Source organism: Dysidea avara, chromosome 6, assembly GCF_963678975.1.
Source record: "Dysidea avara chromosome 6, odDysAvar1.4, whole genome shotgun sequence".
Classification (NCBI taxonomy): Eukaryota; Metazoa; Porifera; class Demospongiae; order Dictyoceratida; family Dysideidae; genus Dysidea; species Dysidea avara.
Window position 1 is genome coordinate 32,723,204 of NC_089277.1, and position 27,293 is coordinate 32,750,496.

Sequence of the window (27,293 nt, forward strand, 5' to 3'; positions counted from 1 at the left end):
TTAGCTTTGTGCTAGTCATTTCTTTGCTATGATAAGATAGCTAGCTAGCTATAGTACGTACGATTTGAGATGAATCCTGGGTTGTTGATTAAGAAGCCATACAAGATCAAAGGCTTTAAACATGATGTTCATGATGCATTTATTTGTAAGCTCATGCTACAGGTGCACACTTAATTGTTGAGAATATGTCATCCAGTGCAGCATCAGCGAGTGCGAAATTAAACTCCCTTGGAAAGAGGTTAAACAGCCAAACGAAGCATCTACTTATGAAACTATGGGAGTACCTTAAACAAGGAGCGAAGAAGTGTAACTTTTCTGCCAACATCAAGGAGAGAATCTCAGAGGTCACCAATAATACCTTCTTTGCTGGGTCTTGGCATACATTATGCCACACAAGGATTTCAAAGATATCCATTGTAAGGGTTAGAATGGAGTACCACAAGAAAGGAGGCTTATCTATGCCAAGTAAAGGTACAAAAAGCACTTTGCACAAGCCTGCTCAATGGAATCGCCAGGTACAAACGTTCACAAGTCTGTGTTGATGCAGACAGTTTCAACCGAGATGCCATCAGATGGAAGATCCATTCATTGTAGGAAGGAAGGCAAATCTATCACTCTAAAAGATTTCGGTAAGTTAAATTTTGAACCCTGGAACTTTGTCACATACTGTGTCTTAGGCCAAACTTAAGAATGATGGTGTTTCTCTGGGGGTAGAACATAGGTTGAGTGATATGGGATTTAAGTACAAGACGATTAATGACAAGAGGTTAGCATTGTAACAGTTTGTGCTTTATGTCACTACACATATACACAGGGTATACTATGAGCAGCCCTGCATAGTCCATCAACGTCATAAATATTTATCATGAATGAAGTGCAACAGAACTGAAGGAAGACCAGTTGTGTACTTGGATGAGATTTGGGTAACGAAGAACTTCTAGAGCAATTCCTCATCCAAATCAACAGTGATAGCGATGACTCTTCTACTAGCAGCAGCAGTGGGTCCAAGTCTTCTGACCTCACTTCATATGATGTAAGATTGTTTGATATTTGTAGCAATGGTGTTGCAACTTGATGATGCCTCAAGTAAACTCTGTGAAGTACTTGAAAATACAGATGAAGTGTAAGTGTGTGCACTTTAATAAAAAAATATTATTGCTTTATTATGCTAGCAGAAGTTGAACATACCATCCCTTGTATATTTGATCACTGCAGGAGTGTTTGGAAGTCACTATTGGTACTATCAGCCCAAATTCATACAAACAGTATTATTTCGTTTGTTGAAACTTTTAGAGTTTTGTGGGAATGTGACTTCAAAAACAAAATGCTGGCTGGAAAAGTTGTGTACATGTGTGACGAAGTAATGAGAAAAGGATTAAAATGACAAATTCACAATAAAAGATGATGGGCAGCTGTGTGATAAATGTGAAGTAAAATACATGTTGTGCAGCTCACTTGCAGGTACACCAATGCTGTATAACAGATTTTGGCTGAAGAAGTTCTTTTCCCTGAATGTAAGTAGGCCATTTATCTTCTGAATACAATGCAACAGTGGCCTCAGCTCTTCTACTCATGCAACTCTGTTTTACACACACAAAAACTGGTTTATTTTCTTGCAAAAGTGTATTACAGCCTCTTACATAACAGATAGTGAAATTATGTGTGTTGAGGGTGGGAGTGTGACATCTGAGTTCACCACAAACATGTGTCAACATGAACACCAAAGGGCTGCACTTTAGAGGCTTCCCCATCGAAGTGTATGGCAAAAGTTTACAGTGTCATAACTGGAGTCTCTTACATTCAAATGAAGCACCTTTAATACATTCTTAGCTGATTGAGAGGTGCTACTTATCGAGCAATACAGGAAACACATGCAATGTAACAATCGTGAGTTATTAATTGTTTTTGAGGATTCAGCTCAACACGTGCATATAATTTTGTTAATAACATCACTTCATTATACAGAATTTGGCCATAAAAAGATCTAAACGGTATACATCAAGTAAAGATCTCATTAACTGAGACCAAATCATAGTTATGTTAGTCTCATAGACATCTCAATTAACCAGAGGTGAGTACTAGTACCTGTTCTACAAGATTTACCCAATTTCAGCTTTTCAATTTTAGTTTTTCAACTTTCACTTTGGGTGATAAGAATGTAGTGTCTTGTGGTAATTAAGTGACAGTTGTTGACCAAACATCAAGCAGTGATTATAGTGGTTACTGTACTACCTACAGGAGTAGCAGCTGATAATGTGACTGGATCTGCAAGAATCCCATATGTTCGCACAAGTCTAATTTTATAGTAGAATGCAAAAAAAATGTGGAGTATTTATGAAATCATAATAATATTTCCGTAAATTTTAAGCACTTTTTCACACTGAAGGAAAGTGATAAATGCTTAAACTTTGATAGCATAAAGCAAGAGTAGTTCCAAAATCTTTGTTTTGTGTCAGTCTTCCTTGTATTGGATGAATGGTTCACAATCATTTCTTCTCACGTTTTTGCTTTGCCCTGGTCATAGGAAAGGCAGCAATGGATTCACCTGTTCATGGAGAACCCAATGATGAAAGTTGCATCTTGGTAGAGACTGTAATTGTAAGTTATAATTGTTTACTTAAGCACCTATAGTTTATTTTCCATATTGGCACTGTATGAATCAATTTCTGTTGTTGCCACTTTGTAGCACTGTAACTTTGAAGTTTCTTGCCTTCTAGAGCTGAAACTTTAGTTGACCATCCCTTTGGCTATCTAGATAAAGAAAATGTAATAAAATGGAATTCAAAAAATGCACTAACATGGGGTTTTTGCAGACCTGGTCACATATGTTAGCTCCACTACTTAGTATAGTGTTGACCACCTCCACCTGACTGCCTCACTGCATAACCACATTCACAAAACTACAGGCCATATGAAGCAACTCACACCCACCACCACTTTAAGTCACAACAAAAAACTCATGGGTAGGATGCACCTTTTGTACTGGTAACAGTGAATGTCTAACATCTGTGTACTTTGCTATTCTCAATTAAATTGTCATCTACTTCTTCATGCCAGGAAACCATACAAAGGCAGTAATTTCTGTATCAACACTTTACTTGAAGGAGTGTATATAGACACAAAGTACCATAGTAGCTGATATACTGTAATAATAGCATTAGACCATGCCCCCTGAAATGATCAGAAGACTTCATGACACCACTTGTTGAGGTTACGCCCCTAAATGATCCAGCTCCATAGAAAAGATACCACCAAACATAGTAAACAACTTCACACACCCTTTATTATCTGTGGTACCATGCCCCAAACTTAATCTACTGTGCAACTGAGTAATGACATCAAGATATTCTAGTATAGCAGTCATGGCAACAGTGTATTTTATAGCTATGCTCTAACAAAAAGGTCATAGGTGGTGGATCTGAGGGGGCCAAGGGGGCTTTGCCCCTCTGGTCCTTCTCTTTCCCTCCTTGGACTTACAAGACTATATTGGCACTAGAAACAGGAATCATCTATTCAAACCATATTCAGAAGTACAGAAAGCCAACAAGCAAATAGAAGAAAACAGTTATATAAAGCAACTTAATAGTTATAAACTATACACTGTGAATAAAATGAGATAAATAAATTCGATGTTTTTTGTGATAAAGATTGAGATACTCTAATAATAGAGCAGTCACCACTTTAAATAGAACAAACACGATTCTAATGCTATTAACTGACAATTTTTGTAACAGTAGCTACTACCTTATTTTGTTTAGTACACTCTACCATCAAACAGGTTGATATAATCAATTTTGTATGCCTTGTAAAACATGCATTATGTTAGCTAAATAGCTATCAAAAATGCTCCCGAATTCAAGCATAGGAGGGCTAATTTTAAATTTTTTCTCAGAAGATATCCAACTAGAGTCTTAGAAAGTGTATTCCTTTCATTCATCCAGCTAGTTATGCCAGACAAAGTTATGCAAATGAATATACCATAGAGTTGGAATGTTAAGCACATGTGTCTATTAAGTGCATATTATTTGTTAAGCTCATACATATTTCTTGTGAATAACAATGACTGATAAGCGCACATGGCCCAATGCAAGGCTTACATGTGACAAAGCTATGCACAGGAAGAATGCTGGAAAAGTAATCTCTCCTTGAGTGCTTATGTCTCTGGCTTTGTATACAGCAAATCAGTGTTCTGAATTGTGATAATTCTTGTCATCACCAAGGATTTCACCTAGAAATGGAGTCAAATATTCTTATACACTAGCACAGTTACCATGAACTACAGTGTACTCTATTACAACGTAGCGATTCAGTGTTAAAAACACCATAATTATTTATTAGGCGTACATGCCTTACAAGATAGTATTATTTTTATAAAAGTTTACTATGGAAATTATAAGTGCTTGAGCTTAACAACCCGACTCTAAGGTAACTTGTGCACTAGAGTTCCATTATTCTCATAATGGAATAAACACTATTCTATCTTTTGCCCCCCCTCATCCCTTGTAGCAGTATCTCCTAGATCCGTCTATGAAAAAAGTTTATAAACTAGTATAACAAAAAAATCTTAAATTAAAAATGAAGTAGGGTTTCAGTGATAAACAGTATTGAAACAAGAGATGTCGGTAGATATGAGTGAAAACCTCTACATGGTGTTGTAGCAATGTGGAACTACAATACCAAGTAGGGATTTTCCCTCATATCTATCATCATCTCTTGTTACACTACTACTTTAATCACTAGAACCCTACTTCATTATTAAATCAATAATTATTAAATTTTGTTGTACTAATTTGTTAACTCTTTTTGTTAGATCATAGCTATAAAATACACTGTTGTTGTGACTGCTGTATTAGATTATCTCAATCTCACTACTCAGTTATGCAGTGGATTAAGCTGGAGGAGTGGTACCAAAGATAATAGAGGGCTTGTAATGTTGTTTCTAGTTTCTGGTTTCATCTCTTTTGTATGTAGTCTACAATGTATCACACTGATAGTAATAGTACATACACACTGTACAGATATCATGTGATCTGTACTAACAGGTTTAATACCAAATAAAACTATCTCAACATAATGTGATACATACACTGGTAAAAGTATTAAATACATAATCATAAAGCCACACTTTTTGTAGATTTGTACATTGTAAGATCATACTCTAATAGAATAGTCATGAAGTTAGTTGTTGTAACTTTGAAGTACTCTAATAGAACAATCAAAACAATATGAAAATGAAACACCTTAATAGAACAATCTCTCATACTAGGCAATAGATACACTAACAGAGAAAATAAGTAAAGATAAAGTTGTTTTGTGAATATAATTGAAGAATCATAAAACATTAAAATATTTCTAAACAGCACATAATAGTGCCATACCTAATTAACCTTGACACATTTAACCTCTCAACTTATATAGTGTGACAAATCACATTTAATTGTGGGTTTGGGTTTACAATATTTGGTGCATACAAGTTGTATTCCTGTAAGTGGTACTGTTAACATACTGTACAATACAAAATTTTATTAAATTGTTAATGAGGTATTTACATACATAAAAAATACTTTTAAAATCTTACCTTATTAGTAAGACCACATTTGTGACTGGATTTTGGAAAAACAATCCAAATCGTATCTTAGAAGTTCAAGATAAATAATTTTAAAGAATTCAAGCATAACTTGCCAAGGATAGTAAGCACACATATGAAATTTTCAAAAAAGGTGCATCAATCTATTACCTTTCAGACCACTTCCAGTACTTGTAGCTGCTTGCACAGCTTCCTGCCAAATAAGATAGAAATCTGAGCAGTTGGACGATCGAAGTAGTATTACGAGTGCTCACAAAGGAGTGGAGGGAGGAGTTGGCAGGGAGGGAAAGTTCAAAATGGAGGAAGACCACGATTGGAGTCCAGACATGAGATTACAGGGCTGTGCTGTCTCCTTAGTGGCTGATATGCAGCAAAATCAACAGAAAAAATGTCTGGCCAACCACTGATTCTTGCTAAGCCAGACCCTTCACAAGGCCAGATACTGCCATTCGACATCTCTATACCACCCAGAAAAGACGTCTGTTAAAACCAGTCTCAAGTAGCTTGAGTAGTACTGAGGGTGAAAACTAGTACAATAGTGTGGCTATTTAATGGTGGTGTTACGTAGTTGGATTTTGCATGATGTGCAATTTGGATTGGTTTTGTAAAATCTGGTCACATTTTAATAGCATTGCAAACATGTGCTCAATAATTAGGTCTTCAACATAACTTGACTCATATTTGTAGCACTACCACCAATTAGCACCATTACAGCAATAAACTCATCAGAGGTGGAAGTGCCTTTTAACAAATATCTGCCTTCTGTGTTTTCCCATTCCTTTTATCTTCAATTAAATAGTCATCTCATCCTTCATGCCAGCTACAAAGGAATTATTTTTCCATATCAAAACTTTCCTTAAATGAGAGAGAGCATTTATTTAGATTATACAAAATTATATTTTAGGTACTTAATGGACTGTAGTATCCTTGTGATAGCATTGGGTAGCAATTACGCAGGGCTTGTAAAGTGATTGCACATTCAAGTCATCTGTTTAAAAATGTTTAGATGATGCTGCCTACCAAAGTATCATAGCCTCCAAGAAAAGATTTTGACTAGTTGTAAACCTCTATGTAATTGCCAACTTCACTTACTTTTACACCCTTACCATACCCATACCCTTACATAAGGACTGTACCCATTGCTACACGTGTCTGAGGTCTCACATGTGTTATTTAAGTTATACTGTATAACACTGTCATATTTAAGGATTAATGGCTTTCTCTCCTCACAACCACGTATGTATTTTATAGCTATACTCTAACAAAAGTTTATGAACTAAGTTAGGTTCCAACGATATAAAGTAGTGAAACAATATGTGATGGAAGTCATGAGGGAAAATCTCTACATTGTAGCAATGTGGGAAAATCTCTAGTTTGGCACTGAAAAGATAAACATGCTAACTTGGGCATTTTCCCACAATGTTACAATGCCAATTTGAGATTTTCTCTCATAGCTAATTATTTTTTATGCCATTAATTATAGATATAACTTAAGAAACATTTTTTTTGATGCTTCTGAATAATATTACAATGACATTATGGGTGTACAACTGAATCAAACAGTACAATGTAGTACCATTCAAGTAGTGATGCGCGATAAAATCGATTAATCGATTATATCGACATATTTTAAATATCGTGATGACAATTAACCAACAGCTTATATCGCGATATGGTACTGCATGCGCATGCGCCCTAATCACGTTTCATGAACAATGGAAAAATGACGTCTAACTTAATTCCGCTCCCCAGTGGCAAGAGCAAAGTGTGGTGCTATTTCGGATTTAGAACTGATGGAACTGGAACAATTTTGAACAGAAGAGAAGTGGTATGCAAGGTTTGCTTGCAGACTTTACCGTACTCGGGAAATACGACAAACTTAACTCACCACCTTAAGCATAGTCACGATGAAGAGTACTCGCTTCTTGCTAAGTCAACTCCGTCTCCATCAACGCCAAAGTCGAAGAAAAAAGAACAAACGATGGATTATTTTGTGAAAGGTCTTTACACTCGAGGAAGCCAGTGTTTTAAGCAATGTGAGGAGTCGGTGATGGAGTATGTGTGCAAAGACATGGAACCACTTACAACAGTTGACAGCGTTCCGTTTCTTCGACTACTACAGACACTGGATACAAGATACAAGCCTTCCTCTCGTGCCCATTTTACTCGAGTACTATTACCTGCCAAGTACGAAAGTGTTAAGGCCTCTGTGACAGATACAATAAGTAATGCTAGCTGCTGTTCACTGACTACAGATATGTGGACTGGGTGCCATAGCCGCTCCTACATGGCCGTGACTGCTCATATTGTCAGTGATGACTGGGAGATGAAGAGTTTTTGTCTTGCTATTCGTGAGGTTAACAGTGTTCACACTGCCGACAATATAGCTGCTGAGCTGTCGGCTGTTATAGCTGAATGGAGATTGGACACCAAAGTTATTGGAATCATCACTGATAATGCTAGAAATGTTAAGAATGATGTGGATAGTTTGGAGTTCACTCACTTTGGATGCATTGGCATACCCTCCAGCTGAGAATTAATAGAGGACTACAGCTTGGGTTTGTCTCACGTGTTTTGGGGCGTGTTTGCAAACTTGTGGAACATTTCCACAAGTCAACTAAGGCCACATATGCTTTGCGACAGAAACAGAAGTTGTTAGGAGTAGCTGAGCACACTCTTGTACAGCAATGTGAAACAAGATTGAGTTCAACATTTGCTATGCTGGAAAGGGTAGTAGAGCAGCAACAAGCACTTTGTGCTGTATTGCTGGATAGTCAAGACAGGATTGTACGTAGTTTACTTCCTGATGGAGCAGAATGGAGTGTGATTGAAGAGTTGATGGTCATATTGAAGCCTTTTGCTCTTGCTACTACGTTGCTAAGTGGGCCATCCTATGGCACTATAAGCATTGTCTCTCCTCTTATTCACAAGCTTTGCTCAAACCTTGATAGGAAAGAAGGTGACAGCGAGAATTTAAAGCAGATTACGGTGGCGATTCAGTCAGACCTAAAGGAGCGTTATGTAGGAGACACTGCTAAACTGTTGCAAGAAACGGCATTTCTTGACCCTAGATTTAAGCAACTTAATTTTCTGTCTGATGATGAAAGAAGAGATACAATTGAAAGAATGAAAGTGAAGATGTTACTTGCAGCATCAGACGAGTCTTTGTCATGTGAGTTCAGTGAAGCGGAGCCTCATCAGTCCTGCAGTGAAGTGGAGCAACATCAGTTCTGCGAATCCACTGGTGCTCAGCCACCTAAGAAGAAGAAAACTGCACTCAACATACTGTTTAACGATGATGACAATGACATACCAACAGGACAATCACTTACTAACAGAGAAAAGGTTGAGACCAAGTTATTGTGGTATAGTCACGAGGAAATCCTAGACCTTGAGTGTGACCCTCTAGAGTGGTGGAAGGTAAAGAGTGAAACTTACCCTAATCTGTCAGCACAAGTCCAAAGAATGTGATCCCTACCTGCATCCAGCGTGAGATCAGAGGAGATATTTTCAACAGCTGGCAACATCCTTACTCTCAAAAGGAATCGACTCTTACCTGAACATGTAAACATGTTGGTGTTTTTACATGCTAACGAGTGGCCATGACTGTATCAGACTACACTCTCGGTACAGGTATGTTGTTTAACTTACAGAAACAGTTATTTGATTAGTATTTTTTATGATTTAGTGAATACTTTTTCTGTATTGTTCTTACACACAGTTTCTATGCTTTGTAACAGTGTCTGCTGTACAACCATTGGTACAATTGTCGTGATTAATACTTTGTAGCAGCAATGTGGTTTGTTTTTTTCCAAGTTTACAGTTTTGTACTATGTAATTCAAACTTGTGTGTTCAGTATTAATCAATAGACTTACATGAATGCAACAATGTTAATTATCGTGATAATTATCGTAATCGCGATAATTTTGCATGCAATAATCGCAATATGCAATATACATAAAAAGCCATATCGCACATCACTACATTCAAGTAGGGATTGCAGTGAAACTTTTGTGTGCTGCCCAAAATCCTGCCTTTAAAAATCACCCTAGAGATATTTTACGAAATCAAAATCACCTTTATGGAATAGTACTAGTCCATATAATAAATAAAACAGCATCAAATACAAGAAACACTTACAGGTGACCGGATATAAAATTTTTTAGCAATCGCCAAACTCGAATTTTAGCCTCACTCTCTCACTGACTACAATCACAAGACTAGAGGCCAAACAAAGCAGCGCATGGTCTCCATTTTATGACACAATAACAAACTCACCAATGAGATGTGCCCGTTGAGGTTCTGACGAGTATAGGTCCTCTGCACCTTTTATCTTCAATCAGGCTGCTTGTCGTCTTCTTCATACAACGAAATCATATCGAGGCATTAATTTCTGTATCAACACTTTCTTTAAGCAGCATAATAGACACCTCAAGATTATTTATGGCGCTTAGACTGTGCCACTGTATGGAGGTACTGGTACTAGATAGCTACCTGTATAACATGATAGGTCACAAGATCAAATCAAGACACACGATAGTGTGTCGTGCAGCCCAAGAAGCTGACGTGCCACAAAGTAGTACCACGAGTACTCACAAAGGAGTGGAGGGTGGGGAGTGGCAGGGTGGGCAAGGGATAGACTTCAAAATGGAGGAAGACCTTGATTGGAGTCCAGACTCCACACATGAGAATACAGGGCTGTACTGGCTCCTTTGTAGATGATATGTAGCAAAATCAACAGAAAAAATGTCTGGCCAACATTTTTAGTCCATCCACCAGCTAACCACTGATTCTTGTCAAGCTAGACCCTTAACAAGACCAGACACCACCATTCAAAATCTCTACACCACCCAGAAAACACATCTTTTAAAACCAGCCTCGAGTCGTTTGAGTACTACTGAGTATCAAAGCTAGCAGTATGATAGTGTGGCTATCCACTGGTGGTGTTAGTTTGATTTTGCCTGATGTGGAATTTGGATCAGTTCTGTAAAATCTGGTCACATAATAGACTTTGTACAAATTCATATAACTTTAATATGGTCATTTTCATTACACAAACAAGACAAGTGTTAACAAGCTTGACAGCTGACAATGTTACATTCGACTTATTGCAAACACACAGACAGTCACTCTGTATGGCATCTAATACTTGTTTGGTTGAGGGTGAGCACTAGTTGTATAGGGAAATGTACAAAGAGTTTTCCAGCCTACAATGAACTGTATTATAAGCTTCATAAGTTGTCTGTGTAATATTGTTATTGTACGTGAATGGATTGACGTTACCATCTTTTGACTAGTGTGGGGCTCTCTCAGCCTCACCTCAATAAACATCTCAAGGATATTGCTAAGTCGTAAACACACATTCATGACATTCCCTATTTCAACCAATGTTCTTTCTGATGGTTTATGAAGCTAACAATGTCATTTGCAGTGAATGCTGTTATACTTTCAGTACAACACCATTATAGAGAGTTATAGAAATGTTACAGAGTCTTTTCAGTGCTAATGCAGCCAACATTTTTCACATGTTCACTGTAGCATACATAAAATGTTTTATCCATGTTGGTACTAACAGTCAAGTACATTAATAGTATTATAAGTATGTACGTGTTGAGCTGAGTCCCCAAAAACATTTAGTAACTCATGGATGCAATTACACATGATCTTGAAATTAGGCTCATTTGTAGTGCTTCTTGACCCGCTAAAAAATATTTCAATATCTTTTGTTCAAATGTCTGACATAATATTTACAGCCAATCAAAATTTTCTCCATGCATACATTTCCTATTGGGAAGCCATAAAATGCTTACGGCCCTTTTCGAACTTGTAATGGAGCCAAACGGCATGTGTCTGTTATTGACACCTTGGCTGTCACTATTAATTATCTAGTTGACTGAAATGTTTACTCTCTTGAGAAAAAAAATACACCTTTAATTTTTAGTTATTTTTTAGGATCCAGCTTACCTTGTACATACTATAGGTACTCATCAATGTGATGTTATGTGTACACAATTGTATTACCAACAACCAGCCTGTGGTCACTAACAAGTGTGTACACCTGGTTTAAATAGTACATGTAAATAGTAACATTGTACTTGGGAAATTTGGAAAAAGTTATGTAAGTTGTGATAATTATAGCTAATTCCTTCTTCAAAATTCCAAAGTTTAATTGAGAAATCATTATTTCAAATACACACAACACCAGTATACAGTGACAAATTGTCAACAATGTCACTGTTGTTACTGTATTACACTATTGGTACAACATTACTTGTACAATATCAACTCATCAACACACTACCTGGATCTCATGTTGAATGGTACATTATAGTTAATTTGTGAATACTACACTAAATATATAATACTAGCCATTTAAATGATAGCCAATTAATATGTACTAAACATGACCATATATGGTAATGCTTATGGGAACACTTTGTATACAAGCCAACACACTACACATTGTATCAACTCACATATTTCCCATTTACATCCACACCATTCTGTAGGTGTTGTTGTACATCACTGAGTCTGCCATTATTAGCAGCAACACATAATCCCACAATGGTATACTATAGTGTACATATAATGTAACAAATAACATGTCATGTACTATACAGCTACACTACTGGACACAATACACAACATGGTGGGGTGAGTTAGAGGTGTAATTTTTATCCCTATAACAAGTGGATGACTACCCCACACATAATGGGAGATGATAAAATAACATAACATATTGAATACACATGACTAAGGTATCCAAATAGAAAAGTATTAACACACAACACATCCAGACTGTGGGGGAAACTTTTGTGTATTTTGTGGTTTTACTTACAACCATGAATGTTTTTACTGTGAACCTTCATAACATGTATCAACCACAAACGTTTTCCACCTCAAATGATTACATTGTATGGTATCAATTGTAGTATGAGTGACATTTCCAGAGGTCACTATTTGACCTCTGTCCTTACTTGAAAACATTATCTTATATTTAAAGCACCACTGTATGTGTACAGAGAATACAACAGGAAGGAGTATATCAAGAGACTAATACAGTATGTAGAGGCTGAGGAAGGTAGAAAATAGAAAATTTGGGGGGCTCAAAAAATTTTTGAACTGACACTTGTATGATAGCTGGAGGCTTTTTCATGGTTGCAGGGATTACAACATTGTGCAAAACACACTCAACATGCAAAACACACTCCAGGATCTGGGGACATGCTCCCCAGAACATTTTTTGAAAAATAGGTACTACGAGATTGAATCTGGTGGCAATTTTTACAAAGTATTGTCAATTAAAATCTTTCAGGTACAACATAATTATGTACAATGAATCCTTCTACAATAGAGGTTTTGAAACCACGCCGATATTTCATCACATGATACACTCATAATGTTACACAAGGTAATTATTAGAGGAGCTCTCCTGCCTCTCTCATCTGAAAGTTGTGGAGGGTTCCAGCCTCTCTAGCACCCACCTTCCACTGCCACTGGTATATATGAGGTGAATCCAAGTGCTGTGTTTGCCTCAAGACACTCACTTTTCCTATACACAAGCCTTAATGTGTTGTATAACACTTTCATGGGCAAATATTTAATGGATACAAAATGAACACTCCAAATTAAGATGACCAGAAAGCACTTTAAAGCACTGCCACACTTGTGTTATGTATCAGTGTGGGATCAGAGTGAAGTAGCCTAGAAGTATTAGACACATGTGTACCAGTCTAGTAGTGTGGATATTACTTAGTGACAGTTCAAATGATATGAAGTAGGTATACTGGTTGTTCAGTTAGCAATTATTTTCTTTCTTGTTTGTTTGTAGGCTAAAAGCTTTAGTGGTCAGTGCAGTCACCACACTATAGTTAAGTGCCTTGTGCTTTAATTCAAGATTCTTCCTTGTTGGACATTAAGACACATGCAGCATTCAGTTATATTAGTCAGCAGCGTAGGCAAAGTACGTAGTGATGTAAAAATGTCCATACATGTGTGTGTGTGTGTGTTGCATGACTGTCCACTCTGGCATATGGCAAAAGTCTAGCTACGTCACTAGGTAGTGAGTATGTATAGAGAAGGTAAAATTAGTCCAAAATTCGCTGTCCTGTGTTTTTTTGGTTGAGCCAGAAACTCCACCATTCCATAGGAATAATGCAATTTAATTATTTTAGTTCAGATTCTTATCAGATTCATGGTGCTGGTCATCTTGAATATTTAACTTTATTATTAACCTGAGATGGATCGCATGCTCTCCTTGAAGTTAATAGACATTTAATTTAACTTCACATAGCCAATAGCAACACATGTGACATACGCAAGTTGATCTGCAACTACAGTCAAGGTCTTGACTGGGCAAAAATTCACCTTGACTTCGTGTGTCTTAAAATGTTTCGGTGTTTGACTTAAATTCTTTACTGATTTCTTATTTCCCAATGTGTATTGGCACTTGTACCATAACAAGTGTGGGCTTGCAAAAATAAGACATAAAATTTGCCTACATTTCAAACTTCCATTACTCAAAACTTTTTTTATTATATCATGCTATGGTCATGCACTCTTCTGCCGGCCCTTATTAAATGTTTAAATGGCTATTTGATACAAGTTACAGAATGCAAATATTCTATATACTAAGATATGACTGATTGTGTGGCAGGATGTAGTTTGTGCCCACCCTATAGTATTTTCACAGGTCTGGTCACATACCAACTACTTTCTTGGTATGTGTTCCCAACAGCTATGAAGAAACATAATTACAATCATAGCAACTTGTTATCTGCTGGAACTTTGAAAGATCTTGTTGGAGATCCTTACTTCTTGTGAGTTGCATTATAATTCCTGTAAACTCACACTGACATAGTTTCTGATTGTGGGGTTTGGATACATCCGGCCCACAAGTAATGCATGTAGAATGATTTTGTTGCCTTGCATGACCATTGACCTAGCTAGTGACAACTCCTTACATTTGACATATGTGGAAACGTATGATCAATAGAATGATTCTGGAGTGAATTAATATACTGTACTTGTTGAGCTACACATATTTTTGCACGCATGCAGGCTACCCTTTGTACAAATACTATTAGAGTTACGTAAAAGTCTAACCTCTCTTTTCGCCATGTTGTATGAAGCATAAGCAGCGGAAGGAGAGTTGCTTTTATATACGTGCCACGCCCAGCGATGAATTTCACATTTTCACGTGATTTACTGAAAAGGATGTCAGTCGAAACGCAAGTGCCTTAAAACTTCGCGAAGGTTACAATTAAAATGGCGTAACATGGACTCAGTGTAATGTATCTCGTAGTGTGAACATTTCTTACTATTTTTTGAAGTCTAAGCCGGAAAATGCAAGAAAAGAAGTTTGTTTTCTAACCTGATTCGTTTTCTACTGAGCCGGAAGAGATTGTCTCGTACTAGAGTAGAAAGTTGAATTGCGTAATGCCGTTGTCATGCTGAAAATCCAGCGAATAAAGAAGACGGACTTCGCAGAAACGTTGTGCTGGGTATCAGTAATACATGTAAGTAAAATTAGCCAATCACACACTGCAAAACAAATTTTTTCTATTGTTTACAAGTTATGTGAAAATGTAGTGTACCTATATTATGTCATAACATGCATCTAGAAAGTCCTCAGTTATAATCTCTTCTTCTACATTGTACTCTTCTACATCTAAATCACTGTTTTCAGTTTCATGTTCTTCACTGTCACTGTTTGTGTCTTCATCATCTATGTTGGTAATAGGAGTCTCAGTTTGTAGGTTAGAAAATTCTTGACACAAACAAGCTGGTCCGCAATGCCTCGCTTTCTTCCTGCAACCACAATTAGCTGTTCTACACCCCTTTTTTGCAGCTACACCCCTTTTTTGCCCCTATACCCCTTCATCAAACGGTCTATTGACTCTTGAACTCTACTCTATATTTCAGGAGCTTCCCAGTCAAATGTGTACCCATCATGTGATTCATTCCAGCCACTTTCTTCAGGTATTGGCAATGATGTGTACACATCTACTGATGAATTATGCCACAACTGACTAGTCCAGCATGAACGGAGCCAATGTCTCCACAGCGCCGTGATAGATGGAACTCTGTCTTCTTCATTCAGTATTCTTCCACCTACCACTTTATGGATTTCTGTTAGCCAAAGTTCGTGTTTATTTCTACTAGGTAAGGTGGAGTCTATGGAATTGTAAAGGTGAAATGGAACCTGGTGGCTGTCACTATTAACTTTAAATGCAGATAGATTTTTTTGAAGTAGCATGTGCCCACAAGTCGTACATGTGGCATAATGCACACACTGATTACATAGAAACCTGCAACACACACTGTTTACTGTGTATGCATAATTGGGTTGTAATTTACACATGTATTAACACACTATTTTATGGTTATCTTGTAATAGGTAAACACAGTTGTTTTTGTAATATACCCACTAGCACTTTTGTAAACATGTATACTCGTATGTATTCTTGTTGTAGTATAAATAGAGTTGCGTTGTACCCTGCATTCATTGCCGTTGTTATATTGCTATAAAGACTTTTAACTATAATATATTCCGTGACACTACATGGTGTCAGAAGCTGAGAGACGTGGTCAAATGGCATACCCAGCAGCTATTCTGCAGACTCCTGCCTCATTCACGTTTAACTCACTTGATGAGTGGCCGAAGTGGAAGAGACGCTTCGAACAGTACCGAGTAGCTTCAGGTCTCGACAAAGAGAAGGACGAACGCCAAGTGAGCACTCTGCTTTACTGTCTTGGGGAAGAAGCCGATGATGTGCTGACCTCAACGAACATTACCCAAGAAAGTCGGAAGAAATATGCAGACGTCATACAGAAATTTGACGAATTCTTTAAAGTCCGGAAGAATGTGATCTTCGAAAGGGCCCGGTTCAACCAACGCTCTCAAGGAGAATCAGAAACTGCAGAACAGTTCATTACTTCCTTGTACAGCCTAGCAGCAGACTGTGAATTTGGCGTGCTCAAAGAACAGCTGATCCGTGACCGAATTGTCGTGGGCATCCGAGATTCCTCACTCTCAGCAAAGCTGCAGATGGACTCAGAGCTTACCCTTGAAAAGGCAAAACGATTGGTTCGGCAACAAGAAGCTGTGAGAGGACAACAGGCGATCCTGAGCAAACCAGATGGGGAAACTTCCGTCCAAGCTTTCACGTCACGGAAGCCACTCAAGCGACCCGCAAATAGCCGAAGCCTTCACCACTAAACACCCAGGCCGCAGCCAGTCAACCGTGGTCAAAAGTGCTCCTACTGTGGAAAAGGGCCTCACCCTAAGCAGTCCTGCCCAGCCAGGGACGTGATCTGTCACAAATGCAAGAAGAAGGGTCACTACAGCTCAGTTTGTCGCAGCAAAGCAGTTGCTACACTTTCCGAAGAATCACCAGTGGACAATGGTTTTCTAGACACTATCCATGAAACAAAGGGGACTTCATGGACTGCTCCTATCAAAATAAATGGCCAGGAGATAGTGTTTAAGCTTGATACTGGAGCCGAGGCTACTGCAGTGTCGATGAAGACATTCAAAACCCTCAAAAGCATTCAGCTACAGCAGTCAGCTAAAGTTTTGTGTGGACCAAACAACCAACCACTGAAAGTATTGGGCCAAACATCTGTCCAACTCACCTACAATGGGAGATCCTGCAACCAGTCTATCTATGTGATAAAGGACTTGAAAAACAATTTACTTGGACTACCAGCAATCACAGCCTTACAACTCCTCATTAAGGTTGATAGCATACAGCCCGGGAATGTTCAGCAGAGCTTTCCTAAACTATTTCAAGGTCTGGGTACCCTCAAAGGAGACTACCAGATCCAATTGAAGCCAGATGCTAAGCCTTATGCTCTCTACACTGCACGAAATGTTCCAATACCACTCCGTGGGAAAGTCAAACAGGAGTTGGAACGCATGGAGAAGTTAGGGGTTATATCCAAAATGGACAAACCAACCCTTTGGTGTGCTGGAATGGTGGTGGTTCCCAAGAAATCTGGTGATGTCAGAATTTGTGTTGACTTGAAACCACTCAATGAAAGTGTGCTCAGAGAAACACATCCACTACCTGGAGTAGATGAGACACTGGCACAGCTAACAGGAGCTACTGTGATGAGCAAACTAGATGCCAACAGTGGATTCTGGCAGATACCACTGGCTAAGGAGTCCCGTGAGTTGACCACATTTATTACGCCATTCAGGCGATACTGTTTTAATAAATTACCATTTGGTATTTCAAGTGCTCCAGAACATTTTCAGAAAAGAATGAGCACCATTCTTGATGGTCTAGTAGGTGTCCTGTGCTTGATGGACGACATTCTCATCTTTGGGAAAGACCAGAAGGAACATGATGTTAGACTGACAACAGCCTTGGAAAGAATCCAAGCAGCTGGTGTGACACTCAACAAGGACAAGTGTGAGTTCAATAAAACCTCATTAACTTTCCTAGGTCACACTATTGATGGAAAAGGAATCTCTCCTGATCCTCAGAAAACAGCAGCAATCAACAAGATGGCTTCACCCAAGTCTACCTCTGAGCTAAGACGTTTCATGGGGATGGTCAATCAACTGGGAAAATTTTCTCCCCGAATTGCTGAGCTTTCAAAGCCAATGAGAGAACTACTCAGCAGCAAACGAGCCTGGAACTGGGGGCCAGCTCAAGAAGAATCATTTGTCAAGGTGAAAGCTGAACTAACAGCACACACAGTTTTGGCGTTGTATGACCCACAGGCAGATACAAAAATTTCTGCTGATGCCTCTTCTCATGGACTTGGTGCTGTACTGCTACAAAATCAAAAGAAAGAATGGCAACCAGTTGCCTATGCTTCTAGATCTATGTCAGAGACAGAAACTAGATATGCTCAGATTGAGAAAGAAGCTCTTGCTATCACATGGGCATGTGAGAAATTCTCTACCTACATCCTTGGAAAACATATCAGTATCAAGACTGATCACAAACCTCTAGTTCCACTATTGGGAAACAAGCATCTTGACAACCTCCCACCAAGAGTGTTGAGATTCCGTTTGAGACTGATGCGATTCAGCTACTCAATTCAACATGTTCCAGGGAAACTTCTGTATACTGCTGACACACTCTCCAGAGCTCCACTGAGAGAAGAGTATGATACTCAAACCTTACAGAGACAATCTGAGGTAGAGTCATTCATTAACACCATTACTTCCCAATTGCCAGCTAGCCAACAGCGACTTCAAGTGTACCAGAAGGCTCAAGCAGCAGATCCAGTTTGCTCCAGAGTTATCACTTACTGCAAGTCAGGATGGCCGAAAAGCTGCAATGATCCTGAAGTAAAGCCCTACTGGACTGTCAAAGGTAACCTTACCCTTCATGATGAGCTATTACTATATGGAGGAAGAATAGTGGTTCCAAAGCAGTTACAAAAAGAAACCGTTCAGAAGATACACACTGGTCATCAAGGAATTGTGCGATGTCGCCTTAGAGCAGTTTCTTCAGTTTGGTGGCCAGGTATTTCAAAATAACTAGAACACTTTGTACAACAATGTCCTGAATGTGTTAAGTTGACTCCCAACCCCAGGGAACCGCTGATGCCTACTCCTTTACCAAAACATCTTTGGGAAAAAGTAGCAACCGATTTGTTTCAGCTGAATAACTCAACCTACCTTTTAGTTGTGGACTACTTCTCAAGGTACCCTGAAGTGATAAAGCTCAATTCTACCACATCTAAAGCTGTGATCTCTAGTCTGAAAGCAATCTTTTCTCGCCATGGTGTTCCCTCAGTGCTAATAAGTGATAATGGGCCACAATTTGATTCCAGTGATATGAAAGAGTTTGCCAACACTTATGCTTTCCGACATATCACAAGCAGCCCTCGCTATCCACAGAGCAATGGTCTGGCAGAAAGAACAGTGAAGACAATGAAAGGTTTGCTAAAACATACTGCTGATCCATATATGGCATTGCTTAGCTACCGATCTACACCACTGCCATGGTGCAATTACAGTCCTGCAGAGCTGTTGATGGGAAGAAAAGTCAAGACTGACATACCCCGGACAGCCAGCCAATTAACTCCACAATGGCACTTCATACCTGACTTTCAACAAAAAGACAGGGACTTTAAAGACAAACAGAAAAGGAACTATGACCGCCAACATCGTGTGAGACCAGCTGACACATTACCTGACAATTCATCAGTGTGGGTGAGAACTGGTAACAATCAAACATCAGGAAGAGTTGTGTCCAATGCTGGCACTCCAAGATCTTATGTTGTATCTACCCCTTCTGGACAAGTGCGTAGAAACAGACAGCACCTTAACCGTAGACTGAACACAGCAAATGACAATGCCCAAGACATTCCTGATGATTCCATTACATCAACATCGCCTCATACTACAGAGCCTCCAAGAAACAGAATCATGACTAGAACTCAAACAGGTACTGACATTAGACCTCCTAACAGATTGACGTATGACTAAGCTCAGGAGGGAGATGTGGCATAATGCACACACTGATTACATAGAAACCTGCAACACACACTGTTTACTGTGTATGCATAATTGGGTTGTAATTTACACATGTATTAACACACTATTTTATGGTTATCTTGTAATAGGTAAACACAGTTGTTTTTGTAATATACCCACTAGCACTTTTGTAAACATGTATACTCGTATGTATTCTTGTTGTAGTATAAATAGAGTTGCGTTGTACCCTGCATTCATTGCCGTTGTTATATTGCTATAAAGACTTTTAACTATAATATATTCCGTGACACTACAGTACAAAGGGTAAATATCCACTGTACTTCGTAGTCCTACTGGTGTCAAATAACTTACCTGGCATGTCTCTTCCACTTATAAACTTTGCGTGTTAAAAAAATGTGTTAAGGATAGTAGCTTTACCTAATGTCTTAAACTATGATATAATCACATCCTGTACTAATAAAAAGTGTTTGCATAATGGCTCCAAGATTTTCTTTGGGCACAATACTTAGATCAGGGTCATGCATAAATGCAGTTTTCAGGTTACTCATAGAAAGATACTTCGTGTCTGATGAGTGTGGTACATTTAGTTGAATGATATAGTTCTTTGATGGTTGACTTACAAGGTGTAGACCAATGTTATAAACATCTGTGTCTGGTGAGTATATTAAAATATTTGTTGGCACTAGACTGTGTGGCGTGCCTCCAGATCCTGTGGTCTGCTTCTTCTACATTTGAGTAATACTGTGATAGGCTATCTGCTATAATTTCATCTGCACATATGATCCAAGCTAAATCTTCATTATTTCCTGTTCAGCCAGCAACCACTAAACGTTGGTGGTTCTTTAACAAGAATCTGCCTTGTTGCATTATTGACAGACCAATTGCCTCAACAATTGATCGTTTGCACTGTCTGCATTCCAAAAAGTTTTGCCACCCACTAGGTATAGTTGATTGGGGCATCAATGAGATGTGTTGATACTCGCTGATTGTTTTATGCTGTAAGGACCTCTTGTGTTGCTCAAACTGTTTAGGATTAAATTTTTGTCGTCCAGGCTTATCAAATATCAAGTGCACTTCGTCAACATAAGCCTTATAGTGGGACAAAACAGATTGATTACAAAGTAGTTTGGTATAATGTAAAATAGTCTTTGTTTGACGTAGTGGCCGGGTGTTAATTATAAACATGGCATCAATTATAACAACCTGTGGGGATAAGGGTAGGTAAGATGTAAAAACTGGAGGATCAGCTGATATATACCTACTAGTTAATTTACCAGTCCATTTACTCTTACTGGCCTTATGAGGGTATCCATCTTCATTTGCAATAGCCCGAGGTAACACTGAAAACTGACCATTCAATGTATCATATTGTAAATTTGAGTGTTTACACCATGTTAACTGACAATGCAGGCACTTTATTAAATGTTTCTGTTCTTGCTCTTTTGGATTTCTTCTCTTAGCTTTACATTTTGCAGGTTTCATCGTCAACAGTCTGTGTCGTCTCAGTGGTGCTTTTACTGAACTTGGTTGGTGTAATGTGATGTTCTATATGGTCAAGATAAGCTTGTGTGCCAATTTGATGAAAGTTCAGCATGTCCGTTTCTTGTTCAAGGGTAGCCTTTTCTCCACTAAAAACATTTAAAATTCCTCTATTGTGTGATGTGTTATAGTCAATAAATTATTAGTTCTAATAAGGGAACACATTTGCTTGATATTTTCCTCACTTTGGTAGATTTGTGGGGTACTGTCTAAGATGGCATTTGAAGGTGGTTGATTACTCTTTCTTTCTGGAAATGACTCATGGATGATATTCTTATAAGCCTTAATTATGGTCGTTAAAAAATAATGTTTTCTGAAGTTCTGACTTTGTGGGATGTGTAACAGCAGCTTTCAGGTCCTTGTTTATATACATTTCATGTGCTTCGCCTAATGCAATAGCACACCACCTGCATCCAGACATACTGACAGTAAAACCATCATTTATAAGGCATTGCAAAACTTCTGATGGAAAGCTCTCAATGTCAGCTATATGGTAAGGTATAATTCTTTCATAAAAGTCCCTGTTAAATGCTGAAAATAATGGACTCATCATTTTAAGGCTTGATAAATGTAAATTCCAATTGCTGCTTCTGATTGCCAGGTATAAGCACAAGTAGCTAAAACAATCTATGAATACAAACTGGTACCAAAATTTTATTGTTTTGTCATTGAGGGCCAATTGTTCAATGTATGATTTAAACTTATTGTGAGTGTGGTCATCTTCTAGCAGTTGTGTTATTCTGCCCATTAGGTGGCATGGGGAATGTTGTTCAGTGATGCTATTAGACAGAATACATTTGCCATTCACAAGTACATCTTTGCTGTTGTTAAGAAAGTAGGTATTAAAAAGTTCTCTGTACATGGCTTCCCATACCTGAAGTAGAAAATGGTGAGTTCTTTTAAAGTTTGAGCTGTGTTCAAGAGACTTTAATGTGGCACCATGGTAACCTGATGAACTAGCAATTTCCTTAAGTCCAGCATTGTAACAAATTTTCATTAAGATAGGTTGAAAGTTTTTTTAAATGTGCCAATCTCCGGGAAATATTAGAGTTTTTGTAGCACTGAACTGTATTGTGTCTTGATATGCATCAAAAGTTTGAATGTCTTTCAGTCACCTACCAGCAGCACCCAGCCATTCTGACATTTGTCGTTACATTTATCGAGCATGTCTTCAGCTATAACACACATTGTTTCACTGCTGTCTGGGTTTTTGTCCACCAGTTCAAGGTAATGTATATTAGATGGAGTCTGTAAGCCAGTGTACAATTCTTCATATAAAAACTGCCTCATTTCACTCAGTGAATTATCTTTTGTTATTGTTTCAGGGTAATAGTCACATAATACACTTTTGAACAATATATGATTGAAGTTTGGTTTTTAACGCATCTTGCTCATTCTTTTCTTCAGAATTTTCTTTAAAGTTTTCAATTGTGAGAGTACTACAGACAGTACTGCTAATGGAGTAGAAACCGCTTCATGTAAAGACTTACATAGATTTTTAACGGGGATTGTTCTTGGACGTTTTGGTCCCACTTTTCCTAGCTTGTGAGGAGAGTTAGATGGCGATAGTCTGTCTAGATGCTGTTGCTTTCTAGTAGTGCACTGATCTGGATCTTCTTGTAACAGTATTTGTAGGTTTGTGTTTGTAATTGTAATGCTACTTACTGATGTAGAATTGTTAATGTTTACCATCTGTGATTCACTGTTTTCACCACTCACTGTAGAATCTTCAACTGGTTTATTGATGGACATGCACCTTGACTACTGAATATGCCATTTGGATCAGGTTGGACCACTTGCAACTGTTGTTCCATGAAAGCTACGTTGCTGATCCCCACAGTAAATAGCTTTGAAGCATGTCAAAATTGTCCACTGATGCTACTGTGAAAACGTTTGGAGAGATTTTGTTTCATATGCTAGTCTGACGCTTCAGCTGGGCATGTTCAGTGACAAACCTGTCATGAGTGTCTGGTGAGCTGACACAACCAAGTCTGTTTAGAATTCTCATCAACTGGCACGAACCACTGCATACTTCAACTACATCAGAAAGAAGATGATGAAAGAAGGTTGGTTGTTTCTTGTTGGTGCTAAATTGTAAAAGGCATATTATAAAAAATGTACATGCTAATTTTGTCTGTTCACTTATATGGCAGTGTTGACATTCACGTGCTGTACTGGTGGCTGTCAAAAGAAACTTGACTAATAGTGGATGTACATTCTGGAGACATTCAAATATGCTAAATTGTGATGGATCAATAAGTGAGCTGGCAGATGACTGTGTCTTGTTCTCCTCATGTACCATGTCATTGACAATGCACCCTGCGTAAGTTAGTACTTGCTCCTTGCTTAGCAGTGATTTATCATACGTAGCAGGTTCATTGTAGCAGGTTCATTGTAGCAGCTATTGCTTGTCTGCAATGTACTTAAGGCCCATGAAAGACTGATGATGGGATCTACCCCACTACGGTAAAGTACGGTGCCAATTTTTTTTGTGTACGCAGTTGTAAAGTAAATGTGATTCCAGATAAACTATTAGCTGATGTAACAGCTACCTAGATGAAAACTGTACACTGGTTTCACCTAACTCCAGGGACAGTTCTAGTGAATTAACATTGCCACTGTCAGTCCACCCATAAGACTCCAAAAATATCCTACAAACCCAAGGTAACAACACAGCCTTTCCTACTAACAGATGCTTAGCAACATACAGAACAGCAGCAACTGTTGGCTCAGTTACAGTATCTGCTGTGTTCTCACACGTGTGCTTCCAAATTGCTATTGAATCATCATCCGACCCATTAAGGATTTTGTTTCCTTTCCAGTGATTTAATTACACGGCAGTGCATTTTGTAACAAGTAGTGCATATGTAGTCATTGTCTTAAAGGTGCATGGCTATTCCAGCTGTATTTGTTATATGTTTGCTTACAGCTGAAGCATTTGGACTATGTCGACAAAATGTTTTATTCCCTTTTGGTGTAGCCCCACAAGAAGCACAGGGATTAGGTGGATGAAACTGGCGATATAGTGCGTTATAACAGTGCTGACATAATACAATCGGTTTATCTATTGATGGACTTACCCCTATCAGCTTCTCGAGCTCATTGGAAGTCACAAATGCAGGTTTGATAAGTTTTGCTTGAAGTGGCTCATTACACTTTGGATTACTGCACTTTCTAACAGGTCTTGGTGATTTGGATTTCCACTTAAAGTAAGGGTCATTGTGGTGTCGTTGAGCCTCTATGAAGTGAGACTTACATATATGGAACTGCTGTCAGTAGGAGGTGAGTCTAAATGGAGCAAGAGAAATTTTTGCTCCTTTGATCCCCAGTTGCCATATTGTGTCATTCGCTTATCCTTACTTCCACACAGGATACACTGCTTGGGAGTACTACCTTCAGAAGTGCTGGCACTGTTATGGACTTCATCAGTGGCATTAGATGATCTATGCAGCAGCAGCTGCAAATACATAATAATATTGTTTAAATCAAATATTTATGTAATGTTAGTTGTCAGTGTATAACTCTTTACGCGACAGCTGGACACTTAATTCTAATGGCTTGTTATGTTGATCTAAGAAGTGATAAGCTTTGTAGAGCGATTGACGTGCAGAAACGATTTTGTACCACTGCTGAAAATGAAGTGCAAGATTCTTATCTTGCTCATTTGTTCCGATTGATACTTGCTCGCAACCCCACATGTGTGGTGTCAATTTAAAGCCCTTTAATTGCTTTTCATGTCTTCCAAGTTATGAAGCCATACCATACAGGAAACGGAACTTACAGCTAATTAAAGTGAGAGCATGCTCACAGTAGCAGCAACCGCAAGTCAGCTTGCGTGGGATACAGCACGCAATTAAACCTGGTTATTATGACGCTTACGTTTCGACTGGATGTGACGATGGAGGAGGTTCTATGATATCACTTGTGCGCCAGGTTAGTTACGCTAGGTACATGTCAGTGGAGGATCTAGGATTTTTAAAAGGGGGGTTTTGAATAGGTATAGCTGAATAGAGTTTCTGATGACATTTCTCGGGAAAATTTTGAGATTTTAGAAGCTCTGAGATCGGATTTTAGGCTATTTTTTAGTTACTAATTGCAATAAATCCAATGCTTTAAACTGTAAATACTATATAGCTAACTACAGGCAAATATGGTGACCACAAGCTGTAGCTTTGATTGCTCTATTAGAGTAACTACATGACTGCTCTATTAGAGTATCTCGATCGTTTTTAATGCTGTGGGAGAAAAAGGTAAAATGTTGCTGAGGGTTTAATAGCTATAAATGATGTCGGTTAAGTGCAACTGTATGCATGAAATACAGTAGTATATAGTCTGCTATGACAACTTATCAGTGCAACAATGCTTATAAATTTAGACTGCCACTGAGCTAAATTTAAAAGAGAAACCCCTCTAGATCCGCCACTGCATGTTCACTCGATTTAAATTACAGTTGCACCTGTAAATTTGTGTATAATGTTTGCATAGCTAGCTGTTTTCAACTTTTTGTAGTTTGTACTTATTAAATCAATGGCGGATCTACAAATTTCAAAGGAGTTCAGGCTTAGGCGACAAAGGTAGATCTCAGCCTGCCAGCCTAGGAGACAGAAAAACCTTTAAACTTGGTCTTTATACATCCACACTATCTGCACATTATTATAGGCAGACACAGCACAGCCCCCATGCCCATACAATGGGCAGGTAGGCCACCTTTACCATCCAATTATACACATGCCCATCTTCATATGGCAAGTGGTAGTCATTTCCAAACTGCCAGTTGATACACTTGCAACCGGAATCACTTGAGAATTTTGATTGTCGAAATTTTGCTTTGATCACTTGATTTTACCTATAAAAGAGCCTTGATTCTTGATAGTCTACTGTAAAATATAAAATACTAGTAAAATCTCGTGTATGCTAAAAGTTAGCTTTCAAAGGTGCTTTATCATCCCTTTTGCGGACATCTTGATTGGTTGATTCACTGTACAAAACACCCTTGATTGCTTGATTGAATCTTGACCCCAGTCACAAGTGTTTCAGCAGACAGTATTGAAGTGGCTACCCATTTGTATTAGCATTTAAAACGTGTTGTGTGTCACTAGTCTATGCTTGGAATAGCTAGACCTGCAGTAAAATTTAATGTGTTCATAAGAGTCTTATTTCACCAGCTAAATGTACTTACTCAGAAGCCACTATGTGTTGAAACAGTTACTGTTTTCATAGACAGCACTACTAGAATATACTATCTATGCTCTTTATGGCTGTGAAATTGTAACATGTGACTGGATATGGAACATTCTCAATATAAGCCACTAGGCGCTTATAATATCATATGATGACTTAGAGATGTATTAGTTTCATCCTAGAGGCTGAAAGCAAATAAAATGTGACTGGGCCTGTGAAAATAGGGAATGTGGGCACATGATTTTTACTTACCTTTTCAAACTTTCATCACTTATAACTTTTTTACCAAAATGCCATGGTGGCAATTTTCAGTTCTTAGTAAGCATTTAATTGGCTTTATGATGCAAGTTACAGAAACTGAGATATGACCTGTAGCATAACAGGATGTAGTTTGTGTCCACATGCCTGTTTTCACAGGCCCGGTCATAAATACTAACCAAACACATAGTATGCAGGGGCGGAGGAAGTAGTTGATATGATGGGGGGCTGGGCTGACCCAGACTTAGTCTCTGGTTTGGTAT

At 38.4% G+C, this 27,293-nt stretch overlaps 1 long non-coding RNA gene across 1 annotated transcript in view; it reads left to right on the forward strand.

Moving 5' to 3' along the window:
• LOC136257947 (uncharacterized) overlaps window positions 1-25,182 on the forward strand; it is a 175,997-nt gene extending 150,815 nt beyond the window's left edge. Inside the window, exon 6 of the long non-coding RNA XR_010702435.1 lies at window positions 24,962-25,182. This is a non-coding gene — a long non-coding RNA (uncharacterized lncRNA). The remainder of the gene's footprint in view (window positions 1-24,961) is intronic.
• The last annotated feature ends 2,111 nt before the right edge of the window (window positions 25,183-27,293 follow it).